The 6,000-nt window shown below is 47.8% G+C and overlaps 1 non-coding gene across 1 annotated transcript; it reads right to left on the reverse strand.

The window, feature by feature from the left end:
* Positions 1 to 5,572: 5,572 nt before the first annotated feature.
* LOC138361926 (U2 spliceosomal RNA) lies at positions 5,573 to 5,765 on the reverse strand. Its single transcript, XR_011227284.1, has one exon. It is a non-coding gene; the product is annotated as a U2 spliceosomal RNA (small nuclear RNA).
* Positions 5,766 to 6,000: the final 235 nt, after the last annotated feature.

Consider the following 6,000-nt stretch of genomic DNA (forward strand, 5'->3'; position numbering starts at 1 on the left):
GTAGTCTTGATGAGAGGCAGCCAGTATACAGCTTGTATATGGTGCGGCAGAGTGCAATGGGTCTCCAGTTCGTGATGTCGTCTGGGTCGCCTGGCTTGGGGATGAGCACTGTCCGGGAAGACTTCCAGGCCTCTGGGATCCTCTGTTGACTCAAGCAGATGTTGAAGATTGCTGTGATGACACGGCATTCTGGGTCTGCTCGCTTCCAGTGGCTGTATGTAAGTCTGTCGTCTCCTGGAGCGGTGTTTTCTGTTCTGGAGAGTCTTGTTGCTACTTCACGTTCTCGAAACTCTCCTGTGTCCATTTCTGTGCGGTCTTCAGGTGGTTCAGGAATGGCAGTGATGATGTCAAAGTTTTGGAGGGGGTCTTGTGCACTAAGTGTGCGGGTAAAGTGCTCTTCGACTCGTTCCTTGGGAATGGCGCAGCGGGCACTTTCACCTGTCGTGATCAATCTGATTGCCCTCCTCCGATTTCTTCTGTAGAGTCGTTGTATGGCAGCACAGTCGTTGACGTCGATTGGGGTTGAAGTCGTCGAACTACCATCAGTTTGGATCTTGAAGTGCTCCTGCATTGTTGTTGTTATCTGCTGCAGAAGCTCGGTGAAGGCGTCCCAGTCTGGGTGGTGGAGGAGATTGTGCAGGGGCGCAGAGAATTCTTCTAATAACCAATGTTCCTCAGCTTCATCTGGAACATTCTCCTCTTGTTGTTGGGGTTGGTCTTGTTCTTCATCGCCGGCGTCGTCTCCACCATCATCATCATCTTGGGGTTGTGACTGGTCTTGGTTGTCAGTGTTGGAGGCTGGAGACAGCGGGGCGTCATCATCAGGCTCTGGAAGAGGGCTAAGAGGGGGGAGAGGGGGTAGGGGGGAAGGATGGGGGGGGATTTGTTGCTGAGGCAGGTGGTGTTGGGTTAGAGGGTTGTCAGGTGCAGGATGGGCTGGAGAGGAGACTGGTGTGGAGTAGGCAGACTGTGGGCTGGGCGGTGGATGAGGAGAGGGGGCAGGTGAGGACTGGGCAGACTGGGGGTTGGGTGAGGATCGAGGAGAGGAGGAGGAGGAGGAAGGTGAGGACTGGGCAGGCTGTGGGTTGGGTGGGGAGTTAGGTCTGGGTCGTCGGCGGGCCACTGCATCTTGTTGTCGGTGGGTTCTGCGATGGTTGTTGAGCCCTGTTTTGGTGGTGAAGCTTGAAGTACATGTGGGACACTGGAAATGGTGTCTAACTTCTTCTTCTGCTTGGGGTCTGCCTTCAAAGAATCGTCGTAATGCTTGGCATTTGTGTCTGGTTGGGCGGAGTCCTAAGGTTTCAGAGCAACCTGCACACTTCTGAATAGTCGAGGTTATTGGTAGGGTATGGATTTCTCGAAGGTGGCGGGTGAGTGACTGCTGCTTGCTTGTCCATACACATCCAGTATACTTCTTATGGCAAAACGTCTCAGGGCAGCTGAAGTAAGGGGGCAGGGGGAACCAAGTGATGAGCACTTCTCCATCTCGTTGGGGTTGTCGCACAAGGGTCTGTCCATCTGCATCTTCTTCATCTGCTACAGGGGCGAGTTGGTCGTTCCTTCCCTGGTTGATAAGTTCTCCAATTTGCTGGCTGAGGGTAGCTGGTTGGGGGTCTTGCTGGGGAGGAGGCGGGCCCAAGGACTGAAGCTCTTCTACACTTCCATCTTCTGCCCTGGGTGGTGTTGGCGGCTGGTTCTCTTCATCAGGCAGAAACGATGACTGTATCTCTACATCAGTTTCTTCACCAACTGGAGACAGCCTAAGTGGCTGAAGCTCTTCCTCAACTCGGGGCGGCGGCTGGAACTCTTCTTCTTCATCTGCAGGCAGTGTCGGTGGCTGGGACTCTTCTTCTTCATCTGCAGGCAGTGTCGGTGGCTGGAACTCCTCATTGACTGGAGGCGGGTCCTGGAGCTGGAGCCCAGGAACTTGGTCCCGGGGTGTAAGCTCTGGTGATTCGATGAGGGAGCGCTGTGTTCCATTGTAGAAGCCATCAGCATCATCTGGGAGGCTCCTGAAGCGGAATTGAGTTGGAGGCGGGTCCAGGAGCTGAGGCTGGAGTCTAGGGTCTCGAACTGGAGGGGTAGGCTCAGGCAGGTCGATGAGGGAGCGCTGCGTTCCATTGTAGAAGCCATCAGCATCGTCTGGGGGGATCCTGAAGCGGAATGGGGCTGGAGGTGGGTCCTGGAGCTGGAGTCCACGGTCTCGGACTCGAGGTGTAGGCTCAGGCAGGTCGATGGTGGAGCGCTGTGTTCCCTCAAAGAAGGCGTCAGCTTCATCTGTAATTTTCCTGAATTTGTAGTTCCTGAAGTTCATGAAGTCGTCTATCCTGAAGTCGTCATCACTGCTGAAGTCGTCTTCTTCCAACATCTTTTTCTTTCTTCTAAGACATCTTCTTCTTCCAACATCTTCTTCTTTCTTCTAAGACATCTGCTTGCATCTCCTTCTTTCTTCTAAGACATCTGCTTGCTGCTTATATTGGGCGGCAGCTCATTTCAGCGAGCAATAAAGTCCAGTGTGTTAGGGCCGTTGCTGGATATAGGAGTGGCAGCATATAGGAGTGGCAACGGGATCCTCGCAGTAGGGGTCAATCTTACTCGGAAAAAGCATGGAAGTCCCACGTATCAGGGCCGGCCTCGCCGAGCCCCTCAACAGGAGAACATGGCCTGATGAGAGGGGGGGCAGGTCGGTCGGGGGTGGTCTGTGAGCACTGCAAAAGCAAGTGAGCAATGCACACTAAGTGTGCATCACTAGACAAGAGTTCAGCCAGCTACTCTTGTGCTCAACAGACCTGGGATGCCAACCCGCAAGGGGTGTAGCAAGCCAATCAATGGCAAAGCAAGCTCCTGTAGCTACATGACTATCGCTTTCAGTGGACTCAGCGCACTAATAACGACGTAGCAGGGTACCTTTGAACCACTTGAGGCTTGATTACTACACTTTGATCTTAGCCAAAAGGCCGAGAAGCGATAGGATGCATGGTTGCTCTGCAACACCAGGCAACAATTGCGGCTAGAAACCACGTAGCGAGTTTCAATTGCAAAAGGGCATGTGATTATCGTTGAGTAATATTCGAATTCAAGCATACATATAAACGCCATGCAGTAAAGGCTTTAACCATTTCTTACCTGATCAATGAATTTATATATATATGCAAATTCATGATATTACATGGTTTCATTCATGAGTAGTGAATATGTAACTGGCGGCAAAGTGGTAAACAGACTCGCGTGGCGTTTCACGAATTCGCTCCTGGCCAGGGAGTATAGCGCTTAACTCTAATACATAAACCTCCATTTGTCATGTGTCTTAAGGTAGCTACAGCTTTTGAAAAGTACAATAACGAATTAAAAGTGCAAGGGGCCTGTTACGCCAACGCTCGTCAAAAAATATAAATAGGAGACGTTCTCTCTCTGATACCATAACAGAAAACGAACAGCACTATTACGCGCCAACTATTCCATTTTTGTATATATATCACGACTTTTTCACATCTAACACTTTGCTTGATACATCGTTTTCACAAACCGGAGACGAGGCGAAGCGAGGCAGGGCTGGGTGGCGAGAGGCTAGAGGCTAGAGGCTAGAGGCGAGAGGCGAGAGGCGAGAGGCGAGAGGCGAGAGACGAGAGACGAGAGACGAGAGACGAGAGACGAGAGACGAGAGACGAGAGACGAGAGACGAGAGACGAGAGACGAGAGACGAGAGACGAGAGACGAGAGACGAGAGACGAGAGACGAGAGACTAGAGACTAGAGACTAGAGACGAGAGACGAGAGACGAGAGACGAGAGACGAGAGACGTGATGCCATGCCATGCCATGCCATGCCATGCCATGCCATTCAATGCCTTGTGATTCAATACCATGCAGTTCAATGCGATGCGATGCAATGACATGCGATTCGATGCCATGCGAGGCGAGGCGAGGCGATGCATCATCTAACATAACGGGATTCCCTGGAAAACGACTCTGTTGTTGAATGAACAACAAAGTTAAGATATAAGAAGATGTAAGTAATTCGAGAAGTCTGAGTACTGTAGGTACTATAGCAAATTCATTGCTTAATATATGTGAATGTGTAAGGAATCCATCCATCGCTTTTACCGAGTATACAAATACTCGCTCATTGTTGGTGTTTAGGGAGGTAAATGAAGTATTGCAAAGCTAATTACGAAACTAGCTTTCACAATGACATTTGGTGGTTGGTCGCTTTGCAAATTATAGTAGATTCTATATCAATTTTATTCGTTATTTTACGTGAATGAATGTGTGCCTGCATACATTGCCTAAATAAAGAATGTAAATATACGTCGGTGGTGTTTAGAGGGGTGAATGAAGCATTTGAAATCTAAATAGGAAACTAGCATTCAAATGGAGAGGGGTGAGAGTGCAGGTGCGCTTGAACTTGGGTGGGTTCTGGGTTTCATTGACGTATATATTACAGGTGAATGTGTGCATCGAATGCTCGATTGAAGTATATAAATACACATTGTTAGTGTGTATTGAGGTAAATGATGGATTGTAAAGCTAATCAAGACACTGGAATTCACTTTGAGGCTAGTGGCTGGCCGGCTGGCAGGCAAGCGTGGAAGTGGCAAACGATCGTTGAGTTGCCGTGTAAAACCACACCAAAGCAACACCTCCCTCCATCTCAAGTCGAATTTCGTCTTTATTACGCATTGGTACATTCCAGCAATGGTAAATTAAATAGATAAACGTCTAATCTTGATGTATGTATGAATATAATTTCGCCGTCAGAGCCGACTAAGGAATTCCGAGTGATATACACACACACTCCTCCCTCCCTCCCTCACTCACAAGGGAGAGTGAGTAATTCTGTAAAAAAAGAGAAGAGCATGCCAACAATGGGTAACTATTATAGTTAGGTTCTCGATCATAGTAAACCCGTTGATTTAGAGTTTATTTGCACAATGACTACGTCATATTAGATGCCATTTAAATACCAAATCCAGTTCTCCACTAAATGCAGACACAAGTCTAACACTATTCAACCCATCTCTACCAGCCTTTTCATAACAAACCACTAAGCTATCTAAACCAGTTTCCACACTTATATAAATAGAGAAAAACTTCACCCTATATAACCTATCTCAGAAAACAAACAAAATCAATTAATATTGCACTAACTGGCAACCCCCCCCATTCATAAAATCAACTTCTTTCCTTCCACACCAACCATCGTATTTCTTTGCTCGCACATAATCTTTAATCTAAAGTTATTAAATGATATTACTCACCTCACTCTCCTTCTTTCTCCTCTTCCTTCCTTCCTTCCTTCCTTCCTTCCTTCCTTCCTTCCTTCCTTCCTTCCTTCCTTCCTTCCTTCCTTCCCTCTAACTCGTTGCAGTTGTTCAGCTTCGACCCATCAAACCCGGACTCGACTGACTCACTTCTGCTGCTCGTTCCAAGGCTTTTTCCTCATACGATGTTGGCTGGTGTGAAGTAATTACTGCAATTCAAATTAACACGATTCATTAATGTACATAACCAATTAACATAATCGTCTCCTACTTGATTTTGACTAGTTGATAGGGTTGTTTTTGGTCTCCCCGAAGGGAGTGGACCGATCCCAGAGGTACTGCAATACCGGGCCGATCCGCGGCAAAGGTGGAGCAAGCTCCTAGCACTTCGCCATGTTGCAAAAATCAGTTTAATATCGAGGATCCCACATGGGGATCGTATCAGATATTAAGCTGATAAGAACAGATACTACACTTTGATCTTAGCCAAAAGGCCGAGAAGCGATAGGATGCATGGTTGCTCTGCAACACCAGGCAACAATTGCGGCTAGAAACCACGTAGCGAGTTTCAATTGCAAAAGGGCATGTGATTATCGTTGAGTACTATTCGAATTCAAGCATACATATAAACGCCATGCAGTAAAGGCTTTAACCATTTCTTACCTGATCAATGAATTTATATATATATGCAAATTCATGATATTACATGGTTTCATTCATGAGTAGTGAATATGTAACTGG

The sequence above is a fragment of the Procambarus clarkii genome, unplaced genomic scaffold (genome assembly GCF_040958095.1).
Source record: "Procambarus clarkii isolate CNS0578487 unplaced genomic scaffold, FALCON_Pclarkii_2.0 HiC_scaffold_1015, whole genome shotgun sequence".
Lineage (NCBI taxonomy): Eukaryota > Metazoa > Arthropoda > Malacostraca > Decapoda > Cambaridae > Procambarus > Procambarus clarkii.